A 19812-nucleotide genomic window follows, 5' to 3' on the forward strand; every position below is an offset into this window, starting at 1 on the left:
ACTGGAAACAGAGCAGCTAAATCCCAGATACTCTGGAGTTGGACTGTCCAACACAGTAGCCATTAGCCACATGTGGCTATTGAACACTTGAAATGCAGATAGTCTGAATTGAGATATGCTGTAAAAGCCAGATTTTGAAAACTTAGTACAAAAAAAGAAGATCAAATATCTCATTACTAAGTGTACACTACGTACACATTGAAATGACAATACTTGGAAATACTGGCTTAAGTAAAACAAATCATTAAAATTAATTTCACCCGTTTAGTCTTACTTCTATTTTTAGTGCTTAGGGGACTGCTGAAGGGCCAGATGGTGAATGGGAAGTTCCTTTTGATAGCGAAAGTACACAACTTTATTCCAAGTGGAGACAAAGGTTGGGGTTACAAGCTGAACAGGTGAAATCCAGTCACATTCGTCTCTCCATCTGACGTTGGGAATGGATCCAGAGAATGGAGATGATGGTTTCACCCAAGTATTTTCGCAATTAGGAGCTCCTTTATGAAATAAATGCATATCTAGCCAGGAAAATAGTCCATTTTTATTCTGGTCTCACGGATATGTACAGGAGAAGAAATTAATAGTAAAATGGTGTGTTCATACATTGTTGTAGACTTTCAAAATACATTTTTAAAAGAACAATTTAATGAAACACATTTATAGCACTTTTTCCATTCTTGAAACTTCCAAAAGTGACTTTTTTCAGATTGAAAACAAAAATGAATTTGCCTCAACTTTTGTTATACTGTTACTAATGAGCTCAGAGTGAAAATTATGTCTTAAAAACATAATAATAATATCTTAAACATAATAATGATAATCTTGAACATAATAAAGATACTATTAAACAGTTGTCTTAAATTTACCAAATAAATAGATGTGCTATTATAAGATAATACTATTCCTGTTGTTTCTCTCTCTCTTTCAGGATCATATATGTAACTTCAAAATTAAATCGCCCCTTTTAATTTTCTCTTTTCCACGGCCCAATATTTTCTCACAGAACACAATGTGTTATTATCATCTACCCTAAGTCTATCCTATTGCGTTAGTAAGAAAAACCAACTTAATAGCAGCAGCAACGGATCAACGAGTATATAAAAGCTACGGTGCCTGGCAGCACATTGTTAAACCCTCTGTCATGTGCATTATGGGTACATCAGCCCTTTATGTTCTCACAGAAACATCTTTATATCTACAAGTTTTTGCTACAACTATTTACTTCTGTTTTCTAGCGTAGTACCATTCAAACTGCAATACCTGTTTTCATTACATTTTCCAGAATGCCTAGGTACAGTTTTTGAAAGCACATTTTAAAAAATGTACATTGAAAACTTCTATTATGATCTTTTTTTGAAGTAGTGCACCTTTTCTAAAGTATTTTTAATTATTTTATATTTATAAAAATATATTTTGTAAATATCAAGTACCCTATAAAATATATGTATATTATGTTATTTAAATAGAACCTAGAATACTTGACATTCAACAAATATATACTGAATGAATAACTTTTTTGATGACGTTGGCAGTCCTTAGTGGTTGGCTAATCAATTTCCATCCCCAAGGATGTTCTGCCTCTCCCATCTACCAACTGTAGAGGCAGGCATAGTTAAGTCTCAGTGCGTCAGCCTCATTGCCCTTAGAGGGAATCAAATGACACAGCTATGGATAATAAGATGTATATGAAAGTCTGCAAGGGGTGGTCATGAGAAAACTTTTGCTTCCTTATGAACAGGGCAGCTATAGCTTGAACCATTCTCCCCGCTTCTTCCTGCCCTTTAAGGTTATTCTTACTGGAGCCATGGTGATCATCTTAGGGTCTTGGGGAGAGGCCATGAGAATTGCAGATACAGAAACTGCAAGATTATTGAACTGCTATGGCTATTACCGTCACTACCAATTCTTCTTAGGTGATAAAAAATAAGAAAAAAACTAATTTGTTTAAGCCATTGCTAGGCAGACTTTCCTTGATAATGACTATGATAAGAAATAATACAATGACCAAGATGAAAGTATTATTGAGAGCCAGGTCGTAGACATCACTCAAACACAGTGACCGCACCAATTCTTTGTTTTATCGCATGGCCTCCTTTTCCAGTCCTCTTTTCCAACTCTGCTTTCTTGGAAGGGAATTCATGAGCTGTAATACTTGAGGACATTCTCCTCTGTAGGTTTCAGGATTTTCTTATCTGCCATATTCACCACCCGTCCAGGAGCAAGACCAAAGAAAATCTGCCTTGGGTCCTTTCGAGTAGTAACTTTGAAGAGTTCATCTTTAGTAACGTCAGGTAAAATATAACCATACTTCTGGGCGAGTTCAAGTCTTGCTTCAGGAAATTTGGCCGGATCCGCCAGGTCACCACGATTCTTTGCATCAGTATAATACGGCACCAGTGCTTCAGGTGCAAGCATTCGTTTTGGAATGGGTTGTCCACGCAGAAAGAATGGAACAGGTTTGCATAGAATTTCTAAAACAATTTTTAAATTAAAAAAAGAGAAAGGCAAATGTTGACTATTTTATTTACATGATGGTTTTCTTTTAATAATGGTATTTTATAATCATTAATTTTTAAATATGACCAAGATGAGAACTTAATTCCAAGAACTCTTTTAATTAAATAAGCTTGTTTTAAGTAAACAAATGGAAATGCTTAATTTTCAAAAGTTTGTATCTTGAAAGTCAGAGTTACTCCTGGGTTACCAACCATTAGTGAGTTTCTAGACATAGGTAACATTGTATTTAAGCCCTGTGTTCAAAAACAAAAACAAAACCTTTTTATGACCTACTGGCTGAGGTCTATCAGAGGACAGAGCCCCACCAGCCACAGCACTAATAAGAAATCCTGAAACAGAAAACAGAGGTGTCCAAACGGCAAGTCAAACAGCCATGAGGACTTTTACAATCCTCACATGCAGCCAGCATGAGACAAAGAGGGAGAGAAGAAAATGACTGCGGAGCAAGCTTACCCAGACTTCTGGGATCACAGAAGGCTGTAGTAACGACACCACCACTCTCTTCGATTGCAGCAATGGCTACTTCCGAAGCCAACTGTACTTCAATATTAACTTTCGCCTTAAAGGTATCAGCACCCTGTAACACGTCAAAATAGTCTGTGAGTAGCTAGCTTGGCTAAAAGTAAATTAACTATGGCAAGCTTCCTTTTTACACTGTGTTTCCTCCTCCAAAATGCCCACAATGTAACAGCAATTCCTACTTCAAAGACTTCTGCTTCCAGGTCCTATCAAATAACATCAAATTCTTTTACATTTTCTAGGCCCCCTTCTTTTACCAATTTTCCTTCCCTGTGGGCAGAGATGACTATATTTTCACTTGATGTATTTCGTAGACACCAATATAAGCACCCATTCCCAGTACTTCGGTAATAGTTGGCTGTTTAACCCTCATAACAACCCTATGACAGGATTATTGCTAAACCAACTTCACAGATGGGGAAACTGAAGCACAGATAGGTTAAATACCTTGCCCAAAATCACAAAGCTAGGATTCTAACCCAGACAGTCCAGCCACAGTATGTGTTCTTAACCACAACATTATGCTGTAGGATACAGATCATGACTTATCTTCCTATCCCTTAACAAGCAAGAGGCCAAGAGAAGGTTAAAGAGGGGGACGAGTGGGCTAGAATCAGCGAAAGAATAAAATATCTGAGCTTTGGAGGGGTCACCCCCTCTAAGAAAAAAGGGAGCAAAGGACAACAGAAATTCACTTTGCATTCATTATTGACTTTACTACAGCCTCTAAACTGACAGAAAATAAGTTTACCTTTCCCTACCATGGTCAACACTGAAAAATGTAGTCCTGAACTTTTTTAAGTTCTACTTTTGATCACTTTAGTTAGGATGTGCTATATTTTAATTTCAAAACAGATTCTGACAAAAATAAAAAGATGGCATCATTACCATTCTTTTTGTAGTGATAAGAATTTTTTCCTATTTTGGTGTGGTTGAAACAAGCTGGCTCCCAATCAAGTTCCTTTTATTAATTATGAACCTTTAATATATTTAAAAAATAGTCCATCAATTCTAAGATACACTTTTTCCATCTATGATACCGACCTGCATTTTAATAATTATGGTACGTTTGACTCAATAAAGTAAGGTCTTGCCATATTATTTGTGATTTTTTTTTTTTTTCTGCTGAGGAAGATTCACCCTGAGCTAACATCTGTTGCCCGTCTTTCTCTATTTTGTCTGCGGGTTGCTGCCAGAGCATGGCCGTCGACGAGTGGTGTGGGTCTGTACCCAGGAACTGAACCCAGGCCACAGAAGGGGAGGGCGCCAAACTTAACCACTAGGCCACAGGGCCAGCCCCTATAATTTGTGATTTTTAATTACTATTCCATAGATTGCTTGACCACTCCCCATCCTTGGACATTGGGGTTAGTTGCAGTATTTTAAGTATTATAAAAGCATTTTTAGGAATGTCTTTCTATCAGTTAGGTTTATTTTGTTTTTCCTTGAAAACATGTCTTTCCAAATTGGTAATTTTATGCTGAAGGATCAGAAAGTCTTATTATCCACTATTTACTACAAATCGGAAATCAATTTACAGCGCTGTAAACGATGTGGAACTGTACTCACACAACCACTGCCCTGGTGTCGTTTTCAGGATTATTTTTGTTAGTTTAATAGACACATGCCTGTGAGTTGCTGGGATGCGCAGTTTAACAGCTGAAGAGGTCACGGATTTTTCCATGTCAATTTACATGTGCATTCCCTTATACACCCAGAGTAGGATACTGAGACTTAATCGCATATTTGGTAATCTATCTTCAAATCATCTTATTTGAAAATCCTTTATCCGTAAGGTTTACTTTTTCAAAGGAATCTAAAAGGTTTTTCCATAAACATATGCCTCCCTCTAGTGGACACTAAGTTACTCACACAGTTACATTACTGACAACAAGGAGGAGGAGCAGTTAATTAACAACACGTTTATTTGCTTATGAAATGCCTGGCCAATGTCTATAAATAGAAAAGTCCTTTACTGCGATTAGAATTGGATTTGATCCCTTTCTTCCATAAATACTGAGTTATTATCATGAGCCAATATTTCCAATATTGCAAACATAGGAATGAATCACAGTACCTGCTCTCAAAGAACTTACATCACACTGAGGAAGACAATGAAAAATAAATGCATTACTTAGTAATAAATGTCAGGTGTTCATATATTCAAAGAAAAAATACTTCGGGCAGAGTAATGCAGACAGAGTACGACTGTGGGGGAAGCGGGTGGGGGCTGAGTGTTCCTTTATAAAAGAAAATCAAAAAAGACCTTTCTGATATTATCAGATCTGAACAGAGAACCAAAGGGAGGGAGGGAACAAGCTGAACGGACACACGGGAGAAGAGCATTCCCGGACCATGGGAACAGAGGCCCCTCGACGTGATCATGCTGGCTTTCTAAAACCACAACTGAGTATAAACACAATCACCACTATGTAATGGTTATAACAATTCAAAAGGGATAAAAACAAAGGAGGCAGAGTATAGATTATATGAAAATCAGAAATAGCCTCCTATCTAACTCCAAAAATACTAATCCAGACTTACCTCCTCTACCAGCTGGACACCATAATCCCTTTTATATGGCTGGATGGTCACACCTCTCCCATTGACAAGCTGGGTTAAGTCAATAGGCTGAGTAGGATCAACTCGACCCAAATCACTAAGATACTGCAGCCTGTTGAGACTCAAAGGCTGATAGTGGCGTCCGAAGCTACAAAACAAGAAAGTAACAGTTGGAAAACTCAACTCTCTTCCTCTAAGTTCTCCAAATCAACTTAAAAGTTTTGTTCTCTATTTTCCTCCAACAATTTAGATGGTAACAAAATAAGACCCTCCTGACTACAACAGAAACGTTATACTGCTTGATTTTTGGTAACGAAACAAAACCAGTATTTCCTTTATTTTGCTAAAAATACTTTGCCTCTTAAGCATTTTACTTCACTCATTCACACAAATCAACAAACAAATTTGGGGAAAATTTAACCCACTATCTGAATTATGCATTAATGGAACTCAAAGTAACCATGGTAGTTGTCATTTTATTGGGTAATCACAATGAGCCAGGTTTTTATATATATTATTGCTAAGCCTCTAAACAACCAGGAGAGCAGGCATCATTATCTCCATTTTGCAGTCTCAATGTCTGGGCTATTTTCCCTACTATTCCAAACTAATTGCACGACTAAAGATGCTTCAGAGGAACAGGGGCAAAAGTTTGCTTCAAAGTGACTATCAATTTCTACCAAGCTATTTTTTAGGTGATTCTCAGCGAAAAACAGGGCTTTCTACTTTAAAAAGCAAAGCAACCTACCTATGTCCTTCATTAAACACGTATTTTGGGATTTGTATGTAAAATGGAGTCTGGCCTCCCTCAAAGCCCAGTCGGGGCCGGGTTCCTCTCTGTCGTTCTCCTTTATCTGTCGCCTCTGCCACATCTTCTACCTCTTCTCCGCCCCCTCGGTCGTCTTTCCTAAAGGAAAGAACAAAGTTTTATGATCTACAGATGCCTTTTTATAAACTGTATCTCATCTTTTCGTTGTATATTTTTTGTTACACCATTTATTCATCCAACCAACCAGTACTAGCTAACACTACCTTGTGCCAAGCACTGTCCTAGCTGCTCTAGCGTCCAAACACTCTAAATCAGCATCTTTGCCTCTGAAGATGTACCTAATTCTTGCAACCAAAGTGCAAGCTGTGTTTCAAAGGCAAACTTCCAAGGATGGGATGGGGATAAGGATTCTACAACAGGCTCGAACGGAAAAAAACCTAGAGTTAAACATCCACAACAAACAAAGCTTACATGATAGTTAAGAAATTTTATTTTGGAATTGTAAATATGTCATTGCTACCCATACATTATTTTATTTAAAGATTAATTTATAAAGAAAACATTTTTCTTAATTTACTTCCTGTCACTTCACGAAGGCAACGAACTGATTTTCAAAATTACAGTACGTCACCTAACAGCTTTTCTGGCTGTATTTAGTGATTTGAAGAGACATCTAACGGAATAAATCAATTCAACTCTTTCCCATGAAGCTATACTGGAAAAGTCCTTCATTTTAATTCCAATTTTGAACGGGACAATCATTTTGCAGTGCGACTTCGCTCCTACGCCCTAGCATAATTATGCTTTTAAGCATAAACCGTATTACGAGTTGACACCACGCGAGAAGATTTTCCTCTGCAGTTAAGGAGAACAGGGACTCAGAAACCCTACCTCCATCCCAATACCCTCTGGAGTAAGCAGTCCCCGGAAAGCGCGGGCAGTGCAGGGCCGCTTCCATCGCCCCGTGCGCCAGCGCTTGCCCGCAACGCCACCAGCCACTTACCAGTTTCCTGGAGCCCGGATTCGGCTTTAAGTTGGCCAGGCTAACCCGGGGCAGGGTCCGGAGCAGGTCCAGAGCCCTGGACCCACTGCCCTGCACCGAACCTGCCATGACCCCCCCAGGAAGAGCCTCCAAGGGCACCGGGCCGCGTCGGAGCCCACGTGGTCTGGGGCGCTGCTTTACGGCTGCGGCCCCGCCCCTGTCGCAGTGCCGCGAGCGCGCCAGCGCCCTGGAATCCGGCAGCGGCTTCGGAAGCTTTAGAAGACTGACATGTCGGTGTTGCTCTGCCTTTTTTTTTTTTTGTAAATTCGCTGCGGATGTCTTCATGGTTTGAGAGATCGTGGCTTGAGCCCGGGCTTGAACGTCCGGTGTTCTCTTCCGCCACAGCAAACGCGCACTGCAAACGCTGCGGTCTGCGGTCCTCAAGAGGCAGCGTCTTCTCTGACCGCGCCGTGGAGAATGAGATAACCTGAGCGCAGAATTACTAATTTTGAATTTGGCTAATCAAACACAGTGAGATTAAACAATACTCAGAGTCCAGCTAGTAAAATGCCTGGCTAATACTAACCTGTGTAATGAAATTCAACCTACGCATTCCCATCAGTGTGCTTCTACGTGTACTGCATTGACCCACCGAGTCGCTGAGATACGAACTTCACTGAGCTGCTCGTGATGACAGGTGCCATAGGAGCGCTTGGCACGTGTCATCGCTGTGTTGTCAGCCTTATTCGATCAATAGCTTGTGGAGGTAGATGTTACTACCTTTTACGGACCGGGACGGTAAGGGTTGGCAAGGTCGGGTAGCTTGACCAAGGTCTCACAACAAGCGGCAGAGCCAGGACTCACACTTACACTGCCTCCTAGTAGAACAGTAGTGTTTCCTAGGATATAAAATTGAATATCTGCAGCATAGAACACATAACATTATTTTCAAGCTAAAAAATAGCTTCCCTATTTTTGTCTTAAGTGAATGTGGTATAGAAAACAAGGTTCCTTTCTTTTTCTTTCTCTTATTCTTTTTATATTTCACTTGTCTCGCTGGGGAGTTTTCTTTCTGGTTCCTCTTAGTGATCACAAATAGTGAAGGAGAGAAATTTTTGGAGGGGAGCTACTTCTATGTTTAATTAAACCCTTTTCAACTTATTTTAAAACAAGTATAAAATACTACAGAAAGAAAAATTTGCATTCATGCTTTATTTAAGCAATATTTATGAGCAAGACACTGAAACCTGTTACTGAAAAATATACGTGGATGAAGTCAAACAAGATCTCGCTCCCACGTTGTTTGAAATCTAGTAGGACAGACTTTCCCAAATTGAGTATTTTATAAAAGTTAAAAAAAAAAAGTACGTCTCTTGTGGACCTAATAATGCAAATTCAAGAAAAATACAGATATATGAGTTCTATAAAACAATGTGAAGATAAAGTCCAGACTCTATTTAGAAGTACAAAAGAAAATACTGAAAAAAAATAAGCTAGTTCCTGCCTTTAAGAGGTTTCACTTCAATATATTTCATAATCTTTTCTTTAGAATTTTCATACTTCTGAGAGGAAAATTACAAAATATGTTGCAAAATGTGCCCTCATCTACAGAAATATATACAATTTTTTTCTCTACCTAGAAAATCGTTTGCATTAAGTAATGAACTTTTGGATGAGTGTTAACACCAATAATGTTTCTCATGGAAAAAATGTGTATTGAATAAATGAGATACAGGAAATAAAAAACAATGTGCTGCATTTCTTGCAAGTAGATGCTCTTTGTTGTGTAGGTTATATAATGTTATTGGTGAACATCCGTTAATAATAGTGGAAATAATTGTTTGTAGTTAATTGTAGGCCGTTTGTTTATCCCATATCCAACATGTTGATGAAGCATATAAAACTGTCAAAATAATTTAATGAGTTTCATCTGTGTTTTAAGAATGTAGTTTAAGGTGTGTGGTGAATAAGTCATCAACCCTTACCTGAAGCCTATAGTTTTACATCATCATTATCATTGCATGATAATACTTATTAAGCACCCACCTGCTTGGGGTGTTGTGCTATACTCTGTTTAAATGATGTTAATGAGACCTTGCCATAAGAAAACATCTCAACAAGAGATTTAAAGTCCATCCTAATTCCAGTCCCAGTTGATAGTGACTACTGAATCATTATGTAAAAAGAATAAAACAAGCCCTGTAAAGATGGTGTAATTTGAAGTTCCTTGGGAAGGCCTCTTTCTCACACACTCCCAAATAATTTTCCCCTACCTATCCCAGTGCCTTAACAGTCTGCCAACAGAGATGAATTCTTTTGAGCTCATTATTTAGAGTTAAAATTCTCAAGGTGGGTAGAGAATGAGAGAGGGGGATGAAAATAAAAGGGGATAAATTTATCACATGAGGTACTTGGTATGAACCATAATACTAATACACCGTGAAGTGAAGCATCTGATCAATTTAACCCTCTGTTTCTGAGATTAAAAAACAAAAACATGCATATAAAACTCTCCCATCTAATCTCCCTAAATGAGATCACACATTAAATAATATTTGGCAGGGATGGGAACAGGAGGAGGAAGGGAATTTCAGTTATTAGATTATTACTGATTTTTACCATGAGCCAAAACCAAATCATTTTTATTTTTTATTTATTTTTTAAATTTAAGTGCAAAAGCACTGAAGAGCTTTACTACAAATTACAACCTAGAAACACGTTAACTGAACAATTAAAATTCATACAATCAGATTTAGATATATAACAACACAAAGTAGGAACAGAATTACAGTACAACACAAGACAGATACATGAATTCATTAGAAAATATTGTAATAAATAATTCATGAATCATAGAGCAATTGATTTATGCATAAATATAACTAATTGCCTAACAATCAGTTTATATTAACAAAATCTGTCAAAATCAAGGCAGCCAGAGTTTTACTAAATTACTGTGACAATGGAAATACTGCAATTAAAAAACAAATACAAGTATTTGTACTGTAAACAACTAAAAAAATCAGTCTCACTAAAGTTAGTATACAATTTAATATAAAATTATCGTTAGCTACCAGAAATGGTTTAAACAACTTTACTGAGCAGTAGTTTTCTAAAAACAGAGGCACCGTTTTTTCTTTTCCTTCTTTTTTTTTTTTAAATATAAAATACTTGAGGAACATTCAAATAAGTAGAAAGCACATAATGGTTGCTTTCACCTTCATTAAAAGTCTGCTGAAACTGGATTTTTCAGAAAATTGTCAATTAATAAGTAATAACTGGTAACTAAATTTATAAAGTACTTTGAAAGTTTAACATAGAGAATATCTTAATGGAATCACTGGGGGGAAGGGGAAGCCATAAATTTCCCTGCCTTTCCAAGTTTGTATGATCAAAAGTGAACTCAGTAACTAGAAACATTTTGTTTCTTTTAAAAGTTAGGAGTTGGGGGCTGGCCCCGTGGCCGAGTGGTTAAGTTCGCGCGCTCCGCTGCAGGCGACCCAGTGTTTCGTTAGTTCGAATCCTGGGCGCGGACATGGCACTGCTCATCAGACCACGCTGAGGCAGCGTCCCACATGCCACAACTAGAAGAACACACAACGAAGAATATACAACTATGTACCGGGGGGCTTTGGGGAGAAAAAGGAAAAAATAAAAAAATCTTAAAAGTTAGGAGTTGATCATTACCTACAAACTATCAAAAAATATTTAATTTACTATTTCTGACCAAAAATAAATAATACAAGTACTAAAACGCGGCAAATTAACTATAATATTACCTATAAAACTACTGAGCACTGTGAAGTCAATAGCAAAATGATCCCTGATTTTATGAATCCTGTCAAGTTTTTGGTCAGGTCATCTTTTAAATGATATAAAAGTGTTCTGTAAGTATCCCTTTACTATAAACTTCTCAATCAATTTATTAATGTAAATATAGTGTGAGGAATAAAAAAGCTCAATACAATATAAATATTATGTAATGCCTTCAAGCCCCCAAATTTTTGCAAGTAAAATTCTGTATAAAGAGGTCAATAAAATTGTGTTGAAACATTAACTTTGCTTTTCACTGGGGGCGCGGGGGGCGGGGAGGGGAAATACATTAAATCATCCAAGTTCTGGCCCTCACAAAATATGGCTTAATTCTTTAAAAAGAAAGATGACCCTGACATCTGCTGTTTTGCAATCTATTATGTATACTTTCTTGGGGGAATAAAAAAGAGCGAGAGGATTCATACCCTAGCATGCAGGTAACATTAATTGCTGAAGAGGGTTCAGTATAGATCGAAGAGACCAAATATCTACTTGGTTGTGTATTTTCCTCTCTTCAGTTTCCTTATACATATGTAAGCAGTTTTTCAATGTAATAGCTGAAAATCTCTTTAGTATTACATGTATATGTGATTATTAGATACACACAAACACAAGTGTAAAAACACAAGTATTTGACAAGGTGCACTTATTTTTTAAATTCAGCTTTAAGTATTCCTTTTGGACTTAGGAAAACTGGCTTAGAAAAATGATCAGAACCTGACTTTTAACAGAGCAAAGGGGCACTCGGAGAACTGTGAACATATGAAGCAAATCCCCAATCTTTATATGGAGGCACATGCTTTATAACATTTTACCACTAAAACGGCATACTCCATAAATCCAACATGGATACTCTGAACCACATTTTAAAACTGCTATATAAAAATTACTGGTCTCTTTTATGAGGCTAGTAAAAGTTAAAATGCACTGCCCAGCTTCTAACTGCCCAATTAGTAGAGTTTACATTACTGAAAGTTCAAAACAGCTTCAGTGTTAAATATTTGTAAATCCATTTAAGACCCTGAACAAACTGCAAATTTGGTTATTAGCAAAACGATAATGTATCGCCCACCAAAATGAAATCTGTAATTCATTTTTGATAAACTGAAAATGTTTTGAAATGTCACAGCAGCAAATATATTAAAGTTACACTGAGGTTTTTCAATAGTAGGAGTCTATCACAATCCTTAAAATTTAAAGTAGTCATAACATCAATCAACCAGCACATTTAAACCAAAATGATCATTCTCAAGCTTTTTCTGTGCCCATTATAAACATGCTCTAAGTTGCATTCCAACTTTCTTTTCTAATCTTACACATTAGCTTATTTTTCAAATGAAAAACAAAATTAAATTATTTTAATAATTAAATTTAAATTACTTTTTGTTCTTAGTATTCCATCTTATATTAAAGGATTTTATAGCTCCTGGGGTTAACAATGTGTCAGTTTTTTTCAAAAAGTGTATACCTTATAAACCCCAACTTCCTGCTACAACAACTGTTAAATGATAAATATTAAATTTCATTATACATATCATTTAAGGTTTTCTTGTCTATTCCTGGTGGATGCACTTGAGTGCATTTCATATTTCATAGAATGCACTGTAGTGTCCTAATACTGTATATATTAATTTTTCTTAGTATGGAGATAGCTGCGTATTTAAACTCTGATTGGTTGGTTGACGTACTTACAGTAACTCTAAGTATGTTAGGTAAAAATGTTTAAAAACTATTAATATCATATTTCCATTATAAGATGGTTTAACTGAATGGCTGGGGTGGTCTTTCACCTATAAAAATGTTTCACTTGACAATTACTTGTTTTCCCACAACGCTTTATGCTATTGACTACTAAAGAAAACCTCAATCTTTTTCACCTATTTATACAAGGATTAAATACAAACTATCAGAATTAAGTAAGCAACTATATAATTCTGTCCACAGTGAAAACCCTGAATAAAACTTTTTTTCAAAAGGCATGTAAGTGGTTTTTCAACTGCAAAATTTCATGTCTCCTGTCAGAGTGAGCATCTGTAATTCCCACGTGTGTGTATATAGACACACAAACACACACCTGTGCACATACACACACACACAAACACACGTACAAACATTTTCCTAACAAGTAATCTACACAGGCTTGCTGCTGTTTTTGCAGCTGCCAGTCCCTGAATCTGTCATATTATATAACCCAGTGTCTCGTACTCGGAGTTTCTTCGGAGGAGGAGTCTTCAGTGTTCCAGATCTTTCTTTTACCTTGTATTCTAAAGTGCCGTGAGGTACCCCATAAATTCCTTGTGCTTTGGAAGCACTCATTTTGCCACTCATTACCATTGCAATAGCCTCTTCCATTATTTCATGATCATACTGCCGATAACGGCCACGTTTTTTCCTGGGCTGCTTATTATCTTTTCGATCCAATCCATCTTCAGTATTTTCAGAGGTTCCATCAACTGTTCCATTTTTAGAATTAAGACACAAAGGAGAGAGGTCCCCGGGTAGAAAGTAAGAGTCAACACTTGAGTGAGTTACGGGCCCAGAACATTCTATTTTCTTCTGTTTAGGGAGTATATTTTTCAGTTTTTGGAGAGCTGATCCTTCTAGGACTGGAGAGGTTTTGGAAACTTGATACATAACATCCAGCAGACCAGGACCATCAGGTTGTGGTTTTGAAACAGAACTTACTCGTAGTTGAGGAATTTTTAACTGTACAGTAGGACGTGAAGTTTCATATTGTAGGCTTTCATTTTTTTCTTTAAATTAGATTGAGTTTACTTTTTTCTGTGCGCTCTGCTTGAGCTCTTGCCCACAGGGCTACTTTATGCAGCACTGCACAAGTTTCTTTACTGTCTTTATATGAGTAACTATCACTGAAATCTCGAGCTTTGTTTTTAAAAGATGCAGGCTTCCCTGCTGGTAAGGCTTCTAAGTGGAGAAGTAAAGTTTTTTGAGGTATGCCTGCTTTATTTCTGTCCAGTGCTCCAGACTGAATGTCTTTCAAAGCTTTTGAGAGCAAACCGTCTGCAAACTCAGCACTTCTCTCCACATAGTCCTCTCTGTTTCTCTGTAGTCTCCCAGCCATTGAATTTTCAGAAGAAGGATCGCATACGGACGACTCTTCAGATTTTATGCTGGTTTTCTTTGTAGAGAGATCTAACACTCCATCCCCTTGCTGAGTATTTTGTTCTTGCATTCGATTCACAGTGAGGTCTAAGGGGCCTTCCTGTTCTTCCTGAAGGGAGTTTTCTGCTTGATTCATTTGAATACTTTTACATATTAGACTTGGTCCAATTGAACCATTTCTATTCTCTTGAATTTTACCACTTTTTGAAATATACTCAATTGCAAACTGACGTATCATCTTTTTCATTAATTCCTGAGCAACTAGGGGAATGTTAGGATCACAGTTCTGAGGAAGGTCTTTCTTTCGAAAGAGTGCATTTAGCTAATTTTCTGCTTGGCATTCAGTCTTTCAGTGTTGCACTGGCCCTGAGATGACAGTTCCTCTGTTGGTGTTGACTGTGAAGAATCAAGAGATGGTAGACAATCCTTCAAATAAACTCAGGGCTCTTCGTAGCCGTGGTCCATAAAGCCCTTCTAAAATACTCTCAAAACCTACACAGTGCATGAGACGGTGGCGCCAAGAGTCGAGTTCCCGCCGGCATCCTCTCCTCTCCGCCGCGCACCGAGGGCTCCGGCACCGGGCGGCGAGGGCAGCGGCCACTCTCTCTCTTCCCTTGTCCATCCGCGTCCCGCGTCACGCGCCCTCATTTACATACGAGCGGCGCAGGCACGAGGCAGGGGCGCGAGCCCCGGAGCGCCAAAAACAAATCATTTTAAGAATGAGACCAAGAATAGACTCATTTTGTAGTGATCAAAGTTGAGGAGCAGAAAACAACCAGAGATGTGCTTTTCCTCAGTGAAGGCGGGAGGAAGCCAGGGGCAGGAGGGCAGTGAATCCCTTTGATACTGGGAGAAAACCAATTCCGAGAGAGCCAATCAGAGGGCACGGGAAGGGGCTGGAAATAAATGTCACCTCGACAAAACCTACCCAGTTGTATCAAAGCTTGGCCCTGACTTCAAGGCCTTCATTCGCAGCTAAATAGTTTCTGTTTTAATTTTATTAAAGTATACTAACGCATACATTTGTTATGAAAAAAATCAAGTCATACAAAATAATAATGAGGGACAAAAGTTCTCCACAGGCAATTACTTTTCACTTTGTTTTTTATTTCTTCCGGTGACTGCCTCCATATTTATAAATTAAAGGATCTCAATCACTAATTGTTTTATCAATTTTTGACATTGTGGATTCACTTATGACAGGTGAGGATTTAGATAATTTAAACTATTTCCTCTTAGTATTTTAGTTATTTTATGATAAACCGTATAATTTAAATAAGGTAAGTACTTCAAACATCTGTTTTTTTGGATTTTCAACTTTCAAAATTATACATTAGCTCCTCACTCTGTGCGAGATGAAGATACTTACACACCTAACCTCTCACACTTCTTTGCTCCTTCTACTTGCCAACTTCTGTTAGCTATATATTTTCTTTAACATTGTTATAGATTATAATGTACTTATACACTTTAAGTGATCATTTAGGGTAAATAAGAAGCTACAACAATCACTGTATTTGCTCTCTCTAGAACACTTTTCATTATTGCCCTCTTTCCTGGCCACAAAGAACTGGCTTTCAGGTTGACAAGCTTTCTTTAAATTCCTGATCACAAACCTTAAGCTGGTCATCCTTTTCCAGGGTTTTAGAAAACTTACTTTTTCGCTCTCCGCGATGACTATTTTGTATGTTCTCTCTTGGCCAATGATTTTCCTTTACACTTCAGAAAAAAGTCACGAGATAGGGAACTTCTCCCACATCCCACCACTAAATGTACAATCCTTCCTACAACTGCATTTATCTTCTGCATCATATTAAAGAGAAGGAAGTGGCTTTTCTTCTGTTAATCTTCAGTCTTTCCAGCTGTGATCTGGACTCCTATGTCTGCTACCCACTTAGGGGTTTAGTTGTTTTCCTTATCCCCTCTCTTTACTGCATCATCAATCTCTCCTCAGGCTGGATGGTCTCTTCATCATAAAAAATGTTGTAATATCGCTCACCTTAAAAAAACAAAGACAAAACACCACTTTTCTTTACCCCGTAATCCCTCTAGCTGAGCCTATTTCTCTGCTTGCTTTCATAGCAAAACTTCTTGAAAGAGTTCTACGTGGACTCTCTTTTCCTCCTCTTTGATTCATACGTTTTCCTATGAATAACCTCCATATTGCCAAATCTGATAAGAAATGCAAATCAAAATCACAATTGAGATATCACCTCACAAATGTTAGGATGACTATTACCAAAAAACAAAAAATGGCAAGTGTTGGCAAGGATGTGGAGAAATTGGAACCCTTGCACACTGTCGATGGGAATGTAAAATGGTGCAGCCACTATGGAAAACAGTATGGAGGTTCCTCAAAAAATTAAAAGTAGGGGCTGGCCCAGTGGTGTAGTGGTTAAGTTCAGCTCTCTCCGCTTCTGCAGCCCAGGTTTGCAGGTTCAGATCCCGGGTGCAGACATACACCGCTTGTCAAGCCATGCTGTGGTAGCAACCCACATATAAAATAGAGGGAGATTGGCACAGACGTTAGTTCAAGGCCACTCTTCCTCAAGCACAAAGGGGAAGATTGGCAGCAGATGTTAGCTTAGGGCCAGTCTTCCTCAAAAAAAAGAAAAATTAAAAATAGAGGCTGGCCTGGTGGTATAGTGGCGAAGTTCATTCGCTCCACTTTGGCGGCTGGGGTTTCATGGGTTCAGATCCCAGGTGTGGGCCGACACACCATTCATCAAGCCACTCTGTGGTGGCATCCCACGTACAAAAAATAGAGGAAGACTGGGGCCAACCCGATGGCATAGTGGTTAAGTTCGTGTGCTCCACTTTGGCGACCTGGGGTTCGGAGGTTCAGATCCTGGGCATGGACCTAGCACCATTCGTCAAGCCACACTGTGAAAGCATCCCACATACAGTAGAGGAAGATTAGCACAGATGTTAGCTCAGCGACAATCTTCCTCAAGCAAAAAGAGGAAGATTGGCAACAGGTGTGTTAGCTCAGGGTCAATCTTCCTCACCAAAAAAAACCACATTAAAATAGACTACCACATGATCCTGCAATTCTACTCCTCGGTATATATGCAAAGACTTGAAATTAGGATTGTGAAGAGATATCTACACTCCCACATTTATTGCAGCATTATTCACAATAGTCAAGATATAGAAACAACTCAAATGTCCATCAATAGTCAAGTGGATAAAGAAAATGAGGAAAATGCGAGATAGACACACAATTAAACATTATTCAAACTTAAAAATTAAGGAAATACTACCATTTGTAAAAGCATAGATGGACCCGGAAGATATCATGCTAACTGAATACCATTCACAATCGCAACAAAAAGAATAAAATACCTCGGGGTAAATTTAACCAAGGAAGTGAAGGACCTATATAATGAAAATTGCAAGGCCTTTCTGAGAGAATTGGATGACGACATAAGGAGATGGAAAGACATTCCATGTACATGGATTGGAAGAATAAACATAGTTAAAATGTCCGTTCTACCTCAAGCAATCTACAGATTCAACGCTATCTCATCAGAATCCCAATGACATTCTTTACAGAATTAGAACAAAGAATCCTAAAATTTATATGGGGCCACAAAAGACCCCGAATTGCTAAAGCAATCCTGAGAAAAAAGAACAAAACGGGAGGCATCACAATCCCTGACTTCAAAACTTACTACAAAGCTACAGTAATCAAAACAGCATGGTACTGGTACAAAAACAGGTGAACAGATCAATGGAATAGAATTGAAAGCCCAGAAATAAAACCACACATCTATGGACAGCTTACCTTCGACAAAGGAGCTGAGTGCATACAATGGAGAAAAGAAAGTCTTTTCCAAAAACGGTGCTGGGAAAACTGGAAAGCCACATGTAAAAGAATGAAAACTGACCATTCTTTTTCACCATTCACTAAAATAAACTCAAAATGGATCAAAGACCTAAAGGTGAGACCTGAAACCATAAGGCTTCTAGAAGAAAACGTAGGCAAGTACACTCTCTGACATCAGTATTAAAAGGATCTTTTCGGACACCATGTCTTCTCAGAGAAGGGAAACAACAGAAAGAGTAAACAAATGGGACTTCATCAGACTAAAGAGCTTCTTCAAGGCACATGAAAACAGGATTGAAACAAAAAAAACAACCCACTAACTGGGAAAAAATATTTGCAAGTCATATATCTGACAAAGGCTTGATATCCATAATATATAAGGAACTCTCACAACTCAACAACAAAAAAATCAAACCACCCGATCAAAAAATGGGCTGGAGACATGAACAGACATTTCTCCAAAGAAGATATACAGATGGCTAATAGGCACATGAAAAGACGCTCATCATCGCTGATCATCAGGAAAATGCAAATGAAAACTACACTGAGATATCACCTTACACCCATTAGAATGACAAAAATATCTAAAGCTAATAGTAACAAATGTTGGAGAGGTTGTGGAGAGAATGGAACCCTCATACACTGCTGGTGGGAATGCAAACTACTGCAGCCGCTATGGAAAACAGTATGGAGATTCCTCAAAAAACTAAAAATAGAACTACCATACGATCCAGCCATTCCACTACTGGGTATCTATCCAAAGAGCTTGAAGTCAGCAATCCCAAAAGTCCTATGCACCCCAATGTTCACTGCAGCATTATTTACAATAGCCAAGACATGGAAGCAACCTAAGTGCCCATCAACAGATGAATGGATAAAGAAGTTGTGGTATATATATACAATGGAATACTACTCAGCTGCAAAACAGAACAAAATCATCCCATTTGCAACAACATGGACGGACCTTGAGGGAATTACGTTAAGTGAAATAAGCCAGTTAGAGAAGGATAATCTCTGTATGACTCCACTCAGAGGAGGAATTTAAAAATGTGGACAGAGAGAACAGATTAGTGGCTACCAGGGGAAAGGGGGGGTGGGGGGCGGGCACAAAGGGTGAAATGGTGCACCTACAACACGAATGACAAATATTAATGTACAACTGAAATCACACAAGATTGTAACCTATCATTAACTCAATAAAAAAAAAGATATTATGCTAACTGAAACAAGTCAGTCACAGAATGACAAATATAGCATGATTTCTCCTATAGGAGGTATCTAAAATAGTCAAACTTAGACAAGCAGAAAATAGATTGGTGGTTGCCAGGGGACGGGAGTGGGGAAAATGGAGAGTTGCTGTTCAGCATCAAGTTTTAGTTATGCAGGATACATAAGTTCTAGAGATCTACAACATTATAAACTTAAGAGGATAAGTCTTATGTTAAATGTTCTTCCCACACACACACACAAAAGCAAAGGGACGTAAGAAATCTTTTGGAGGTGATGGATATATTTATTACCAGGATTGTGGTGATGGTATCATGGGTGTAAGCATATTGTCCAACTTCATCACAATGTATACATTAACTATGTACAATTTTTTAATGTTAATTATACCTCAATAAAGCTGAAAAAAATATAAATTCTCTGTTCTCTTAAATGAGTTCTTAGCAGCATTCAAAGCAGTTGAGCACTTGC

General features: G+C 38.0%; 2 pseudogenes; both read right to left on the bottom strand.

Moving 5' to 3' along the window:
• Window positions 1-528: 528 nt before the first annotated feature.
• On the bottom strand, window positions 529-9994 carry LOC138922094 (large ribosomal subunit protein uL15m-like; annotated as a pseudogene).
• LOC138922068 (ligand-dependent nuclear receptor corepressor-like protein pseudogene) lies at window positions 9986-15052 on the bottom strand (annotated as a pseudogene).
• Between the last annotated feature and the right edge of the window lie 4760 nt (window positions 15053-19812).

The sequence above is a fragment of the Equus caballus genome, unplaced genomic scaffold, assembly GCF_041296265.1.
Source record: "Equus caballus isolate H_3958 breed thoroughbred unplaced genomic scaffold, TB-T2T haplotype2-0000448, whole genome shotgun sequence".
Taxonomy (NCBI): Eukaryota; Metazoa; Chordata; class Mammalia; order Perissodactyla; family Equidae; genus Equus; species Equus caballus.